General features: G+C 36.2%; 2 long non-coding RNA genes across 6 annotated transcripts; one reads left to right on the forward strand and one right to left on the reverse strand.

Moving 5' to 3' along the window:
* The first annotated feature begins 529 nt into the window (after positions 1 to 529).
* Positions 530 to 2103, forward strand: LOC123908975. The gene is made up of 3 exons (XR_006809790.1): positions 530 to 595; positions 1162 to 1272; positions 1758 to 2103. It is a non-coding gene; the product is annotated as an uncharacterized LOC123908975 (long non-coding RNA).
* An 859-nt stretch (positions 2104 to 2962) lies between these two features.
* LOC123910292 lies at positions 2963 to 6387 on the reverse strand. Of its 5 annotated transcripts, XR_006810184.1 has the most exons (8): positions 5719 to 6213; positions 5551 to 5627; positions 4987 to 5023; positions 4496 to 4848; positions 4134 to 4233; positions 3944 to 4066; positions 3347 to 3424; positions 2963 to 3272 (listed from the first exon to the last, which is right to left on the reverse strand). It is a non-coding gene; the product is annotated as an uncharacterized LOC123910292 (long non-coding RNA). The 5 variants fall into 5 exon arrangements; XR_006810186.1 differs by having other exon boundaries at positions 3944 to 4058; positions 4134 to 4848; positions 5719 to 6386; XR_006810183.1 differs by having other exon boundaries at positions 3347 to 4066; positions 4134 to 4776; positions 5719 to 6387.
* Between the last annotated feature and the right edge of the window lie 12069 nt (positions 6388 to 18456).

Consider the following 18456-nt stretch of genomic DNA (forward strand, 5'->3'; position numbering starts at 1 on the left):
TCTGATTACAAAAGCTTATCAAGAACTGTATGGTTAATGGTTATAATCAATATGAGAGGTATAACGAGGCACTTGGTCTCTTTTTTGATATGTTGGCTGATGGATTTTGTCCTGACAAGGCTACTTTTCTGAGTGTGTTGAGTGTTTGTGCCCATTAGTATGCTTTGGCATTGGGAGAAACGGTTCATGCTTATCTATTGAAAAGCAACATTGCAACTGATATTGCCCTGGCAACTGCTCTTTTGGACATGTATGCCAAGAATGGTGAGCTAGGAAGTGCCCAAAAGATTTTTAATAATAGTTTGGAAAAGAAAGATAATGCAAGAGGATAGTTCTCTAGTCCCTGATCATATTACTTATGTTGGAGTTTTATTTGCATGTAGTCATTCATTTGAAATAAAGTTGTTAACCTTATAATTATCTCAAGATTCATTTGTTGTCTCAAATTATAACGTATTGTCTTCTGGAGTAACTTCAACAAATTGGTGTTTTGAAATGAAAATCAAAACCAACCTGGAGCATTTGTTCACCTCTGCTCGGACTGCGCTGCTCCATCCTGAAAATTTCTTCCGCAAATCGCATTTTGCTTGAAATAGTGAGTTTCAAATGTTGTTTATATCAGTATTTCTTCCACTCATTTTATCAAATTGTTAGTTGTAGCATATCAATATTGAAATCAAATACTGCAAACTCAAATCTTGCAAAGTTTTCATGCGGTAGTTTTCTTTTGGTTGATTCTGCATCATGGTTCATTTTCATGTGATATGGTTTTTATTGTGATACAATAATCATATAACTTTGTTCTGGAAGTCATGTATCTTTGTCGGGTCTGCTTACTTTAACATGTTTCTTGTCCTTTACCATCTTTAGATATGCACAAACTATGCCTAGTCAACACCTGACCTGAAGCCAGAATGCGGGGTACTTCGCATTTTCAGACGCAAAAATAACGACTTTTGTGGATTCACTGTAATATATTTAAGTAAAAATTAACTGATTGAGCTGATGAAAATCAATTCTTGTGCTTTCACTTTCACATATCTAGTGCTATTGAGCTGATTGATTTTGGTAGTACTGCATTTGATAGTTGATTCATTTCAATAGAGTACACTAAATTTATGCAGTTATATCTATTAAATATATTTTGTTGACAATATGCAGCATAGCAGGGGATCAGAGAATATTTCAAACGGGGTTCATAACTAAGATGGCCAAGGAGCTATTTCAAGGGAGAGCATACATGCATTGGAGAAGCTTAGTCATCTAAACTAGGTTGGTTTAGTTGTGTTTCCCTATTAGTAGTTATTGGGCTTGATCTTAATAAATAAAATTCAATATATATGATCAAGAGCATGTGTTCCAATTTTCTAGTTCAATATATATGATCAAGAGCATGTGTTGAAATTTGTGGTATTGCAATGCTTGTGTTTGTGTTTTATGTAATGCATGTGTGTGTTTGAACAATTATTCATGAATCCACAAGGAGGGAAAAACACTCGTAATTTTTTCTGGGATTATTTGTCAAAGAGTTAAAAAGTAGAAAGTTAAAGGAGTTAGAATATTCGTTAATGGGTAGTTAATAGTATTAAACATTTGCAGTTGATGGAGATTCACCTCTGCAGAAAACCACCCCAAATGGGCATAATCATCAGGTCAAATAAATCTTCTTTTTAGAGTCCACAACTTTTGATGAATTGTTCTTCTTAGCATGTTCATGTTTCTCAACTTTTTGTATGTTCTCTTCTATTTTTGAGCAGGTTATCGGAAGACCTAAGGTTGAGTTAATGTTTGAGGCTCAAAAGCTACCAACAGAAGAAGAAATAATAGAAGAGTTCACATATCCCTTGCTTAACTACAAGTAATAGGTAACTTATTGCAAGAGTGATTGTTTATACTTCAAGTTACCATGACATTGTTCCTCTTTGTATATGTTCCTTAGTCGACTCTAAATAGTTTTAAATAAATTTTCTTTTGGAATTTGTATGCTGCAGTCAAATTGGCTTCTAGTGGGTTTGTTTCTAATTTTGTATGCTTGTAGTATATGTCTAAGGTTTGTCGAAGTAATAATTGTTTCTAAGTGAGTAAGATTTATACAAGATTTTATTTTTTTAGATTATTCCCTTGAAATTCTTTTATTAATGTGTTGATGGATTTATTTGGTCTTGATTGTGTTCACTAGTGCAGAAAGGAGATACAACTACTGGACAAACTGACTTTCTACTACTGGCCGCGGCCAGTAGTAAATGCAGTCGACGTTGTAAGTACAACTTTCCACGTCGGGTATTTTTATACCCGTTGTGGTATGTGTAGTTTCTTCTGTAATTATTATTTAATATTATGGGGATTCCACGTCGGTTTTTACAAATACCCGTAGTGGTATGTATGCGATTCCACTACGGGTATTTACAATATCAGTAGTGGTATGTATGGTTTCCAGTTTTTTTTTTTTTTTTTAAGAATTGGGGATTCCACTACGGGTATTTACAAATACCCGTAGTGGTATGTATGAGATTCCACTACGGGTATTTACACATATCCGTAGTGGTATGTATGGTTTCCAGTTTTTTTTTTAAGAATTGGGGATTCCACTACGGGTATTTACGCATACCCGTAGTGGTATGTATGGTTTCCTGTTTTTTTTTTTAGAATTGAGGATTCCACTACGGGTCATTACTCTTACCCGTAGTGGTATGTGTAGTTTTCACTACTGATTGTTATAAATATCAGTAGTGGTATGTTAGTTTTATTTTTATTTTTTTCGTTTTTTTGTAGCATCCTGTGCCTGCATATTAGCAGTGGTGTGTAGTTTTGTAACATGACCAAATTTCATCACAGACCCCAAAGAATGAGCCATTGCTGCTAGTGCTAAAGCTATATGTTAAAAATCAGTTGCAGTAGCAACCATTAACCACAACAACTGCAGTTGTTTTATGACAATGAATACTCTTCATTTACTACTTACTAGGGGTAAATCCAAAAAACACAAAGAACAAATTAAAGAAGTAATATATCCATGATACATGACTTTTGAATAATTTAAGCAATTTTTTCAATCATCGCAGTTGAAAAAACTATCCGTATAACATATAACCTTAGTTGTAAAACTAGGCATTATAACTCTAATGTAACCTAGCCACACCCCATTCCCTTCCTACTACAATACATTGAATATCCTATTCCCAATTTTCCAGACTGCATTCCTCTTTCCAATGAAATTCGTAACTGAATTTAGTATATGAACAGCTCGATTAAACTGAACATGTTTCAATGCCCTGCAAGATAGAAACCAATGCAGACTTCAGAATTATAGTCCCATAAATGATGTATAAAAAATAAAAATTATTACCTCCATCCAAGACTCAGTTATCTTAGCAGTGACAATGAATAGTCTAGTTTGTTCTGTATTTCCAATAAGCCTGTAACACTTTGTTGCAAGAGCATTCATTTGACAACTCTAACATTTAAGCATACTAACTAGCAATAGTTTAGAATTTTTTTAACTCATGAAACTAAATACTTAGAATTATATTAACTAACTACTACTAACTGTCATCACAAGACCATTTCAAACTTCAATTCTAAACAACAGTAGTAAGCAAACACCGATGCAATTTTCAATTCTAAACAACAATTTTTATAACCAAACTATACAATGAACTAAGTAACAATAGTAATTAGCAACACTGATGCAAGATGAGATAGTAGTGTAGTGGCAGCTGCTAGTTATATACCATAAATTAAGGGCAGAAGAGAAGAGACCATAACAAGTTCTATTTTCTAATCTTATTGAAACAAAGAAGCAAAACTAAAGAATGATATTAAACTAGTTTACACCAAGTAAAATGCACATTGCAATAGTCATAGTTTAACATAGCTATTGTTTGCTGATGAAGCTATTGCATAAAAAAATACACAAGTATATATAGGTGGCGTTGTCTGTCACCTGTGTAGGTGGTGAAGGTGCTTGTGGTAAACCAAGTGAACGTAGGCAGGCGCCGCTTCTTATTGGCTGGCTGCCTCAAGTATCTCCAGGTTGTACAAACAAACCTTGAATGACCCTTCATAACTAAATAAATTGACAATCATAAAACTTCTTAAGTTAAACTTGCAAAAATTAAGCCAATAAATAATACCTGGCCACAAATTTGAATAGATATGTTGACAAAGAGTCATATGTGAAATCAAAGTGAGTTCTACTACTTTATCTCATTTCCCCAAATTAGTCCTTAATTCCTATCAAAATTATACAAAAAGAATGAAGCAGTTAGCAATATAATATAGCCATCAAAATTTTGAACATACATACCTTTAGTGTTCACTGGAATTGATCCCAACAAAAAGCATATAGTAAAACAAAACACTGAAATTTCATAACCAATCTTACTATGGCATATCATTATTACTAGATCGAACTTCATATTTTTAATTGACACATCAATGGTGTAAATTTCTTGAATTCACCTCTTTGTATATATTCGAGTTCAAGATTATTTACCTTTCCATGGAACTATACTTAGAATGAGAAATGCTACTTTCTTTCACTGCATACCTAATCAAAGACATAAATCACAAACAAAAAAGCTTAGCATAATAAACAAACCTTACTAATGTGAATAAAATTTACCCTTTCTAGTTAATGAAACCCAATCAAAGTGAACAAGTAATTCAACCGAAAGTTATATATGAATTAATAATAAGGTGTACAAATTTTGATGAATCAATACTCTCTTCCTTAAACCAAAAGCCTAGTCTGAAACCAAAACTCCAAACCAATCACTGCAGCAAAAAACACACAAACACAGTGCGCATATTAGGAGCATTAGGAGCAGTAGGACAAATCCATTTTATCTGTAACATATCATAAGAAAATCATATTATAGAACTCAGGAGTTATCAAAATATTATAGTTATGGAATGATAATATTAGCCTAGTGAAGTATTTAAGACATATTCAAACTGATTGAAGATATAAATAAAGATTCTCACATTCGGAAGTGGAACTGATTCCAGCAACTGAGATGAGCTGCAGAGAACCAAAAACACAAAATCAGATAAGCATATGTAAATCTTACATTAATTAAGTTTCTCATTTCCAAGATAAATTTGTCTAACATAAAAGTACTAAACCATACATTGAAATGCTCAAACTCAATATGTGTCCACACTAAACACAATAAAAAATATTTCTAAAACATGACAGCTTCTATTCATATAGTAATATATTCTTCTGTCAATAGTCATATAAGTAGAGAATTTAGTATATACTCTTCCTAACCAAGCTTCCAAGAATTATAATCACAACTTTCTTCAGCAGAATGTATTCCATGTAGAATCTAACTAGAAAGAACTTCAATAACTTTCATATACGGATTGTAACGACACTCTTTAACCAATAAGCAAAATCAATACCCATTCCTCCCAACAAGAGGATTACCCTCAAACACACCAAAAAACACATGGCACAGCAGAAGAAGCAGAACAACACACAAAGGGCCACAGGTCTCTCGTATTTCAGTGAAAATAAAAGACAAAAAGTGTGAAAAAACGCACCTTGAGGATCTAAACACCAACCCAACTCTTTCTATCCAAACAAATCGAGCAGTCTGCAACCCAACTCCACTGGTAACCTAATAAACCAAATTGAAGATAAAAATTTAAAATATGAATTGAATTTAGGTTATAAAAAAATGAAGAATAGAGAGAAAAAGGGATTGTTACCGCAGATTGAAGCTTGTCACCGCAGATTGAAGCAAATTTGGAGAATGATAAAGGGGTCGCCGTCTAGGGTTTGGAGAATGATTGAAGAAATTGGGATTTTTAGGGATTTGGCGATTTGGGAATGAAAATTGGGAAGAAATTAGGGACGATGGCGCTGTGTGTTCTCGCAAGGGAAGAAATTGGGACGATGAAGAAATTGGGAACGATGAAGCCAACAAGATAAATCTGCAAGCGCTGAAGAAATTGGGACGATGAAGAAATTGGGAACACTCACCAGATAAAATTGGGGACGATGGCGCTGTGTGTTCTCGCAGATGAAGAATGAGAATGAAGAAATTGGGAACCGCGCTGTGTGTTCTCGCTATGTGAAGAAATTGGGAACGGCGGAAGAAATTGGGAACGATATGTGAAGAATGAAGAATGCGAGAATGAACAAATTATTTAATTATTAAACACTAATAGGGATTCCACTACGGGTGAAATCCAAATCGGTAGTGAAATCCAATTAAAACAAATTTTAATGTAATTACAATATTGCCACCGTGTCTACTTTTCACTACTGATTTAAGAAAACCAGTAGTGAAATCCCTTGTCTATAAACTTTTCACTACCGGTATTAAAATATCAGTAGTGGAATCCTTTGGTCAAATGGTTTTAACTACTGTTATTCACATACCAGTAGTGGAATCTTTTAACCAAAAGTCATTTTTCTACTAGTGGTTGGTGAACTTTAAGCTTGGTTATAGAAGGAAAACACTTAATTAATGAACACGTATGTTTTAAATGACTAATGTTATACAAGGATCAGGATGCCTATGGGTTCAGCTTCCGAAAAAAAAAAACGCAGGATTTAAAAAAAATGAAGATTTAAAAAAAAAAAAGGAATTTTTTTTTTGAAAAAAAGTGAAGATTTCACATCTATGGAAAGTTTAGGCAGATGTGAAAAAATGTACATTTTACATCTGGCATAAGTCAGATGTAAAAAGCGTAAACTTACTACTTCTTGTACGTCTACATCTGACTGGGTTCAGATGTAAAATGCGGTTTTGGCCAGATGTAAAAAGTGTTTTCTGTACTAGTGACCCAAGTGTGAAGAATGCATTAAAAAAAGCAATAGCAAAAAAATAATGTTAAATAAACTTATTTTATTTTCACATTTGTGTGTCTTTTTTATCAACAAAAGAAAATTTCTTTTGAATGAAATGAAAAAAGCAAAAATCGTAACATCAGATAAAATCACATAACAAATAGAAAATCGTAGCTTTCCAAAATAATTATCTTTTCTAAAGAAAACAAAAATTACAGATCCAAACATAAAATATAAAGGCATCTAAAAATATCTTCTTCATTAACACTATTATTTATATAAAAAAAGAAAATACAAAACCTCCATAATATACAAAAAAGATAGCATATTTCCGTCGTGGTTGTTGTATTTTTCGGCGCGGCTGTCACTGACGAAGTGTTCCAGTCTTGATTTTTTTTTTGTGGGTTTTGTAGAGGAGAAGGAGTAGAGTATTTATATGGTGATGCTTTTTTAAAAAATAGACTATGGTGATCAAGATCTAGCAACAAAGTGACGGTTGAATGAGGATTCTCAAGGAACAAGTTGTTGCTGATTAAAATTTTAAATTAAATATTATACACAGAGAACAAATTGTTATTGATAAAAAATTTAAAGTAACCATTATTCACACGGAATAAGTTGTTGCCGATGAAAATTTTAAATTAACTATTATACACGGGGAACAAGATACTTGCCGATGAATCCTGTCAAAAAAAGATACTTGCCGATGAAAATTTTAAATTAACTATTATATACCGTGAATAATTTTTCCTGATGAAACAATTTAACTAAATATTGTAAACAAGAAACAACTTATTGTTTATCTAAAAATTTAACTAACTATTATATACCGGAAAAGAAATTTAAATGAAACGGGAAATAAGTTGTTGTTATTGTTGTTTAATTATTAATAGTATTATGTTCTTGATATCTTAGTCCTTAAAATTTATTACAACTTTTTTAATTTTCCTATTCAACCAAGATAAAATTGATTATATACAATTTATCTCACATTAAACAATTTTTTAAAAAATTGGATCACATTCCTGACGACCCAACACCCCCCACGAAATATAATGCGCCAAATGCGTGTCCTCTGCGTATGCTACATAATAGTTGTGTCAATTAATTATAACACAACAATTTAAATCAACAAATTCTTTCTGTTTATACAATTAACTTCGTTGAAACTAAATTTTTAACGCGCCTTCGACGCGTGCAACGCGCTGAGACCCTAAAATTTACTACCATTTAATTTAATCTCAATCTCTAATAAATAAATCCAAGACATATAAGCACATATAACATGTAATAATAAATTTAAATTCACAAACGCACAAATACACATAAACACATATTTAGACTCCACATTAAATAAAATATTCCTAAAATAATTCTAAATAAAAATCGGGGTGTTACAAGACGTACCAGACACTAGCGAGGGAGGATGAAAAATCAGAAAACTCCTTGAACAAATTTGTGTGTTCTTTATTTTTCGTTATTGCATTAATATTTGTTGTTGTGTGTTAATGTGAAACTCCACATTAGATCATACTTATGACTTGTGCATAAATTTTTTTAGTATAAATTTTTAAAGATACAAAATTCAAAACACCCCCACCCCACCCCTTTCTTGTGTAAACTTTATCATTTGCCAATAAATTTTATTTACAAGAACAATAATTTACGAAGGAAAAGTCATTTAAATTAGAATAATTATGTTTAATTATCCCAATAATTAGAATAATTATGTTTAATTTTTGGGATCATACATCCAATTTGACTTATTCAATAGAACATAAATTTTTCAGAAATACAACTGGTAAAGTCAACAATTAAAAACCTTTTATCAAGTCTATTATACGTTCAATAATTTGTGCAACTTTGTCTATCAAATCAGCATATTTTGGGAGCAATGAAGTATCATGATAAGGAGGGTCACATGGTGACTCCCCTGAAATACAAGAATCAACATCTATTCTGATAGTACGTGCACTTTGAAACGCAGAATCATACTCTCCCGACTTTAACAATTCTTGAATTTCCATAACCCTACCCATAGCACCTTCTCTAACATCAAAATGAAGTAAACATGTTTCATAATGTCGTTGTGCTTCTACATCTTTACCACTCTGTGCAATTAACTTCTTGATTAGATTGATGGTGTTGGTAATGTTGATACGAGCAACGCCATTGGTGTATTGAGCAATTAACCTCGTTTTGAATTGAGAAGCGCGGAGCAAAACGAAGGATTTGTGACGGGCTTACAAATAGTACTGATATCTACAACTTTATTAGTTGCATAAGAAGATGCAACACATAGAAGAAAAATAAACACAAGATAAGAGAAACGATGCATTTTAATTATTTATGATTTCTCAATTCTTGTTTCTTAAGATAATATTGATTGTAACGACCCATTTTTCGTATTCGTATATTTTATTAAATGTTATTTTTTTTATTATTAATTGGCTTTTATTATTCGTTATTTAATTATTTTATTACGCGAGGGCGTGATTTATAATTAAATTATTAAGCGGCGAATAATTAATTAGCGCGAGCGTAAGTTAGCGAGCGAGATTTTAATGGTTTTAGGCTAGTGTTGGGCGCAAATTGGGCCTATGAGCATGAATAGTATTGGGCTTGGACTTGTCAAGTGGGATTTAGGCAAGTGGGCTTAAGAGATAAGCATAGAATAGATATTTCATGAGAATTTGCTTGGTGATCAAGATTAAGGAATGGCCATGATTAAAACCACATGGAGTTACTATTTGATCCAAGGGCTAGGAAACATTACTTGGGGAACAAGTTGATCCAAGAGCTAGGAATTGATCATAGAACTTTACACTATTTGATCCAACGGTTTAGATCGATCCATGACTTATTTAAATAGTGACTTTGGCCACTTGATGGACATTGAACAAATTCACATTTTTACTCATTCCTTCTCTTTCAAAACCGTGAGCCATTTTTCCATGCCTAAACCTTCACTAAAATTCCATTTCTTATCCAAATTCATCCATTAGAAGCTTGTTGGAACCATAGGAGTCCATGGATCATCATCCCTAAGCTAGGGCAAGCAAGAGAGCAAAGCAAGAGGGTGCTAGGGCTTGAGAAAGAGAGGAGCTCATGAGAGCTAGAACATGAGAAGCTTGAGTATTCATCAACTTTGCTAAGGTAAGAGATTAGAATTCATGATTCTTGAGTGACCAAGAGAGGGGAGATTTTCTATGTCTCCATTCCCGAACTCTCTCACTCAATTTCTTTTAGACTTTTGATTAAGTTTTTGTATGTGAGTATGATGTTCTTCATCATCACTTTGTATGTGTTAATCACTAGCTTGATTTCATGAAAAATATGTATGTGTTTGAATCATGTTTGAAAAGTTTATGAAAGTTGCTTAAAACCCAAGAAATTGGCATGATTTTGATTGTTTGATGTATTTGGATGTTTGGAAGGGATGATTAATGTTCCTTGATATCATATATGCTTGGAATTGTTGTTTAAAAGAATTTATAACATGTTTGAATGAATTTTTGGCTGATTTCAATGTTAAACCGCCTTTGGAAAACTCACAGGAAATGCACGGTCGCTGAGCGAGCTTGCAGCGAGCTTTAGAGAGCGTGTCTGTTCTTGAGTGGTTGCTGAGTGAGGCTTCAGCGAGAGATAGCGACCAGCTCGCTGACTCTCGCCAGTGCTCGCCAGGGATCCCATGACCACTGCCGTTTGGTCGCCAGTGTTCGTTGATTCTCGCTGAGCAAAGGGAACTGATTTTCCAAATATTTTTGTGGAGTCCTATAATTTATTTGGGCTATTGGGGTATGTTTCCTTGGTATTATAGTGTATTACCAAAGCGTAAAATATATGATTCGTACGTATATGCAATAAGTTGCATTCAAAAGTGAGTATGTTCATTATTTGGCATTAATTTGCAATGAGAGAAGAAATGTGTTTGAATTATGTTTCCGCATTCATAATGAGTAGCTTCGAGCTAGAAATATCATATTGATGATATGTGCAAACATACATGCATTCATGCATATATATGTTGAATTGGAAACTTGGGTTCCAATAGATTTAAATGGATTTTTGAGTCCATAAGGAAGCCGAGGATCGGATTAGATGAATCCATAAGATCTAGAGCTGCTATCCAGCAGGATATAAAACTGTTTAACTTATCCATGAGGGATATGAAGGTTTGGTAAGTTCCGAACAATCCTGCAAGATGTAAAACTGTTTAACTTATCCATGAGGGGTAAGAGGCAATTGGTACCACATGCATTAGTCGTGTCTAGGGATGACATGACATAGAATGATTGGCATTAGATACATTAGGGTAAATGCGCATATATTTGATAAATGGTATGTGACATTATCTGGTTGAATTGTGTTAGACTTTATTAATTGATAACTGTTTAGTGCTATGTTTTGGCGTGAGTTAGAATATGTATGATAGTTCGAAAGTGTAAGACCTTTCTTATGCTCGTATGTTATGCGATTATGTTTTCTAACTCTCTGCTTTGTGTTATTTGCTGGACCTTTGGGGGTTCAGATATTCAGGCTGAGGATCGTACCTACGTTTAGACTGCTGGTTTTAGTTTGCTGTTGAAGTAACTGTGGTGAGGAGACTTAGCATAGATTTCTCCTTTTAGTGCTAGTTTTTGGTTAAGAGTTTGTATATAGAAACTGCTCTGGTAATGTAACATCGAGTCGGGGATTACGCTTGACTTTCATCGTATATCGGTGTTACCTTTTGTTATGCTAGTTCTTGTATAAGTGACATCCTTAGGGATGAATTTGGCTTATGTATATATATATATATATGCATGCTTGGTTTGATTGAATCCGCTGTTTCTTTTCATGTTAAACTTCATGACGCTCTGTGTGTATGCTTGTGTTTTTAATTACCGCGTGGCACTCTGCCTTTACACTTGTTAAAAAGTTTTTAATATTACGTTTTTTTAAGGGTAGTATGGGTTAGGGTGTTACAATAGTGGTATCAGAGCAGGTCGGTTCATGTGAACCAATTAGGACTTTTCTTTTCTCGTATGAGCATGTGTTGGGAACACTGTTAGTACATTCTAACGTCTAGTTGTGATTCGTTCAGGAATCATGGCTGCTGCTGCTGCGAGAACGAATGCCCAGATTGCGGAGACTTTGGCCGCACTCACCAACATAGTGGTTAGAGATCATCAACCTGGAAGAGAGGTAGAGATGAGGTTTGAACGGTTCATGAAGCAGAAACCGCCAACATTTACCGGAGGTTACAACCCGGATGGAGCTTACAAGTGGCTGGAGGAACTTGAAATAATTTTTGAAGCAATGGATTGTTCCGAGGAAGGGAAGACAACCCTTGGAACATATGTGTTGCGCGAGGAAGCGAACGTGTGGTGGAAGAACGCCAAGTTGAGGCTAGGACCCTGTGGTATGGCTATACCATGGGCAATGTTTAAAAGAGAATTTTTGGTTAAGTATTTTCCTGTTGATGTGAAGAACAAGAAAGTGGTGGAATTCATGGAACTGAAACAGGGGAATATGACGGTAGCTGACTATGCCGTCAAGTTTGAGACTTTGTGTGCGTTTAGTCCGCATTACAACACTTTGGAAGCGGAGGACGACAAATGCGTGAAGTTCGAGAGTGGCTTACGCCCGGACATTAAACATATGATTGGATTTTCGCAGATAAGGGACTTTGCGACCCTTGTGAACAAGAGTAGGATTTGTGATGAGGATGGTATAGCTAAGGTGAACTATTATAAAGCTGTGAACGACCGAAAAGGGAAAGGACAAGAGCGCGGAAAACCTTATGACAATCGCGGTAAGGGGAATACAAGTGGAAGTAGGAAACCGAATAATGGAAATTGTTACAAATGTGGAGAGCGGGGTCACATGTCGTATGATTGCCCGAAGAAATTGGACAAGTGTTTTAATTGTGGGAAGTTAGGCCACAAAGCCGAAGTGTGTAGGACAAAAGTGGTGTGTTTCAACTGTGGTGAGGAAGGCCACAAGAGTCCGACTTGTAAGAAGCCCAAGAAGGTGATGGGGAAGGTGTTTGCTTTGAGTGGAGAGGATGCTAGCCATGAGGACAATCTCATTAGAGGTACGTGTTTCATTAACAACGCTCCTTTAATTGCGATTATAGATACGGGAGCGACACATTCTTTTATTTCTTTGGATTGTGCGAAGCGTCTTAGTATTCCTTTAACGGATATGTCGGGTAGGATGGAAATAGAAACTCCTGCTAATGGTTCAGTGATTACTCGACAAGTATGTCGTAATTGCCCCGTAACCATTTTTGATAGGCACTTTGGTATGGATTTAGTGTGTATTCCACTTAGTGGTATGGATGTAATTTTTGGTATGAATTGGTTAATCTTCAACCGAATTCATATCAACTGTCATGAGAAGGCCGTTGTTTTTCCGAAGCCGAAGGAGAACTTGCAACTGATGAGCGGGAAGGAAGTATCGGAATCGTTGAAAGAACATGCCGAGATGTTCATGATGTTTGCATCATTGAAACTCGAAGGAGGAGTTAAGGTAGAAGAGTTACCGATCGTTTGTGAATTCCCAGATGTGTTTCCGGATGATATATCTGACGTGCCTCCGAAGCGAGAGGTAGAGTTTTCTATCGACCTAGTACCTGGAACTAGTCCGATATCGATGGCGCCATATCGAATGTCAGCGTCTGAGTTGAATGGATTGAAGAAGCAACTTGAAGAGCTGCTTGAGAAGAGGTTTGTTCGGCCGAGTGTTTCGCCATGGGGAGCGCCGGTATTGCTTGTAAAGAAGAAAGATGGAAGTATGAGATTATGTATAGACTATCGTCAGTTGAACAAAGTGACGATCAAGAATAAATATCCACTTCCGAGGATAGATGATTTGATGGATCAACTAGTTGGAGCTTGCGTGTTTAGTAAGATCGATTTGAGATCCGGATATCATCAGATTAGAGTGAAGATGGAAGACATATCTAAGACTGCATTCAGGACGAGGTATGGGCACTACGAGTACTCAGTTATGCCGTTTGGTGTGACCAATGCACCCGGAGTTTTCATGGAATATATGAACCGAATTTTCCATTCATTTTTGGATAAATTCGTGGTGGTGTTCATCGACGACATTTTGATTTACTCGAAATCCGAGGAAGAGCACGAAGAGCACTTGAGGATTGTTTTGCAAGTTTTGAAGGAGAAGAAGTTGTATGCCAAGTTGTCGAAGTGTGAATTTTGGATGAAAGAGGTGAGTTTCCTAGGGCATATAATTTCAAGTGGAGGAATCGCGGTAGATCCTGCGAAGGTTGAAGCTGTGTCATAGTGGGGAACGCCGGAATCTGTTTCAGAGATTAGAAGTTTCCTTGGTTTAGCCGGTTATTATAGAAGATTCATCGAAGGTTTTTCGAAGTTGGCTTTACCGTTAACCAAGTTGACAAGGAAAGATCAAGTGTTTGTTTGGGATGGTAATTGTGAGAAGAGCTTCCAAGAGCTCAAGAGAAGATTGACTACTGCACCCGTGTTGATTTTACCCGATGCCAAAGAGTCGTTCGTCGTGTATTGCGATGCTTCGAAGTTAGGACTTGGCGGAGTGCTTATGCAAGGGGGTAATGTGGTAGCATATGCTTCAAGGCAACTGAAGGTTCACGAGAGGAACTATCCAACGCATGATTTGGAGTTAGCCGCAGTGGTGTTTGCTATGAAAGTGTGGAGACACTACTTGTATGGATCGAGGTTTGAAGTGTTTAGTGATCACAAGAGTCTGAAATACTTATTCGACCAGAAGGAGTTGAATATGAGGCAACGAAGATGGCTCGAATTCTTAAAGGACTACGATTTTGGATTGAGTTATCACCCCGGAAAAGCCAATGTGGTGGCCGATGCATTAAGTAGGAAAACTTTGCATATGTCATCGTTGATGGTGAAAGAGTTAGAGTTGATTGAAGAATTCCGAGACTTGAGCCTTGTGTGTGAGGTTACTTCTTCAAGTGTGAAGCTTGGAATGTTAAAGTTGACGAATCCTTTTCTCGAGGATATTAAAGAACGTCAGAAATCGGATAAGAAATTGATGGAGAAGATGGTACTCATCAATGAAGGCAAGGAGACCAATATCAAGATTGACGAAAGTGGAGTCATGAGATTTCACGGAAGAGTTTGTGTACCGGATGTGCTCGAATTGAAAAGAATGATCATGGAAGAAGGTCACAGAAGTGGTTTGAGTATTCATCCTGGAGTAACCAAGATGTATCAGGATTTGAGGAAGTTATTTTGGTGGCCGGGAATGAAGAGGCAAATTTCTGAATTTGTTTATTCATGCTTAACTTGTCAGAAATCGAAGATTGAACATCAGAAGCCGTTTGGTTTGTTGCAACCAATGTTTATACCATAATGGAAATGGGATAGCATTGCAATGGATTTTGTGGGAGGTTTGCCGAAGACCAAGAAAGGTAACGAGGTGATTTGGGTAGTGGTAGATCGTCTGACGAAGTGTGCTCACTTCATTGCTATCAGGAAAGGTACTTTGGTGCCTAAGTTGGCCGAGATTTATGTGGAGCAGATTGTGAAGCTACATGGTATTCCAACAAGTATTATTTTGGGAAAGCTTGCAAGAAGCTTTAGGAACGAAGTTGAGGTTGAGTTCAGCTTATCATCCTCAGACAGATGGTCAGTCGGAGAGGACGATACAATCCTTAGAGGATTTGTTGAGAGCTTGTGTTTTGGAGCAAAACGTGAATTGGGATTCTTGTTTGCCGTTGGTAGAGTTTACATACAACAACAGTTACCATTCTAGTATCAGAATGACACCGTTTGAGGCTTTGTATGGGAGAAGATGTAGGACACCTCTATGTTGGTATGAAACTGGAGAAGGTGCAATTCTTGGACCAGAGATTGTACAAGAAACAACGGAGAAGATTCGGATGATTCGTGAGAAGATGAAAGCGTCTCAGAGTCGACAGAAGAGTTATCATGATAAGAGGAGGAAGGACATTGAATTCCAAGAGGGGGATCATGTATTCCTACGAGTTACATCGACTACTGGAGTAGGACGTGCGTTGAAGTCAAGGAAGTTAACATCGAGGTTTATTGGACCATTTGAGATTTTGAAGCGAGTTGGGAAAGTTGCGTATAGGATTGCATTACCGCCATCATTGGCGAATTTGCACGATGTTTTTCATGTATCACAGTTGCGCAAGTATGTGTCTGATCCGACACACGTGATTGAATCGGACGATGTTCAAGTGAGGGATGACTTGACCATCGAGACTGTGCCTTTGAGAATAGAAGGAAGAGAAGTGAAGAGGTTGAGGAATAAAGAGATTGCATCCGTGAAAGTCGTGTAGGGAGGACCGGCTGGGGAGAATGCAACGTGGGAGCTAGAAAGTAAGATGAGAGATTCTTATCCCGATCTGTTTCTAGGTAATTTCGAGGGCGAAATTCTTTTAAGGGGGGTAGGATTGTAACGACCCATTTTTCGTATTCGTATATTTTATTAAATGTTATTTTTTTTATTATTAATTGGCTTTTATTATTCGTTATTTAATTATTTTATTACGCGAGGGCGTGATTTATAATTAAATTATTAAGCGGCGAATAATTAATTAGCGCGAGCGTAAGTTAGCGAGCGAGATTTTAATGGTTTTAGGCTAGTGTTGGGCGCAAATTGGGCCTATGAGCATGAATAGTATTGGGCTTGGACTTGTCAAGTGGGCTTTAGGCAAGTGGGCTTAAGAGATAAGCATAGAATAGATATTTCATGAGAATTTGCTTGGTGATCAAGATTAAGGAATGGCCATGATTAAAACCACATGGAGTTACTATTTGATCCAAGGGCTAGGAAACATTACTTGGGGAACAAGTTGATCCAAGAGCTAGGAATTGATCATAGAACTTTACACTATTTGATCCAACGGTTTAGATCGATCCATGACTTATTTAAATAGTGACTTTGGCCACTTGATGGACATTGAACAAATTCACATTTTTACTCATTCCTTCTCTTTCAAAATCGTGAGCCATTTTTCCATGCCTAAACCTTCACTAAAATTCCATTTCTTATCCAAATTCATCCATTAGAAGCTTGTTGGAACCATAGGAGTCCATGGATCATCATCCCTAAGCTAGGGCAAGCAAGAGAGCAAAGCAAGAGGGTGCTAGGGCTTGAGAAAGAGAGGAGCTCATGAGAGCTAGAACATGAGAAGCTTGAGTATTCATCAACTTTGCTAAGGTAAGAGATTAGAATTCATGATTCTTGAGTGACCAAGAGAGGGGAGATTGTCTATGTCTCCATTCCCGAACTCTCTCACTCAATTTCTTTTAGACTTTTGATTAAGTTTTTGTATGTGAGTATGATGTTCTTCATCATCACTTTGTATGTGTTAATCACTAGCTTGATTTCATGAAAAATATGTATGTGTTTGAATCATGTTTGAAAAGTTTATGAAAGTTGCTTAAAACCCAAGAAATTGGCATGATTTTGATTGTTTGATGTATTTGGATGTTTGGAAGGGATGATTAATGTTCCTTGATATCATATATGCTTGGAATTGTTGTTTAAAAGAATTTATAACATGTTTGAATGAATTTTTGGCTGATTTCAATGTTAAACCGCCTTTGGAAAACTCACAGGAAATGCACGGTCGCTGAGCGAGCTTGCAGCGAGCTTTAGCGAGCGTGTCTGTTCTTGAGTGGTCGCTGAGTGAGGCTTCAGCGAGAGATAGCGACCAGCTCGCTGACTCTCGCCAGTGCTCGCCAGGGATCCCATGACCACTGCCGTTTGGTCGCCAGTGTTCGTTGATTCTCGCTGAGCAAAGGGAACTGATTTTCCAAATTTTTTTGTGGAGTCCTATAATTTAATTGGGCTATTGGGGTATGTTTCCTTGGTATTATAGTGTATTACCAAAGCGTAAAATATATGATTCGTACGTATATGCAATAAGTTGCAGTCAAAAGTGAGTATGTTCATTATTTGGCATTAATTTGCAATGAGAGAAGAAATGTGTTTGAATTATGTTTCCGCATTCATAATGAGTAGCTTCGAGCTAGAAATATCATATTGATGATATGTGCAAACATACATGCATTCATGCATATATATGTTGAATTGGAAACTTGGGTTCCAATAGATTTAAATGGATTTTTGAGTCCATAAGGAAGCCGAGGATCGGATTAGATGAATCCATAAGATCTAGAGCTGCTATCCAGCAGGATATAAAACTGTTTAACTTATCCATGAGGGATATGAAGGTTTGGTAAGTTCCGAACAATCCGGCAAGATGTAAAACTATTTAAGTTATCCATGAGGGGTAAGAGGCAATTGGTACCACATGCATTAGTCGTGTCTAGGGATGACATGACATAGAATGATTGGCATTAGATACATTAGGGTAAATGCGCATATATTTGATAAATGGTATGTGACATTATCTGGTTGAATTGTGTTAGACTTTATTAATTGATAACTGTTTAGTGCTATGTTTTGGCGTGAGTTAGAATATGTATGATAGTTCGAAAGTGTAAGACCTTTCTTATGCTCGTATGTTATGCGATTATGTTTTCTAACTCTCTGCTTTGTGTTATTTGCTGGACCTTTGGGGGTTCAGATATTCAGGCTGAGGATCGTACCTACGTTTAGACTGCTGGTTTTAGTTTGTTGTTGAAGTAACTATGGTGAGGAGACTTAGC

The sequence above is a fragment of the Trifolium pratense genome, linkage group LG2, assembly GCF_020283565.1.
Source record: "Trifolium pratense cultivar HEN17-A07 linkage group LG2, ARS_RC_1.1, whole genome shotgun sequence".
NCBI lineage: Eukaryota > Viridiplantae > Streptophyta > Magnoliopsida > Fabales > Fabaceae > Trifolium > Trifolium pratense.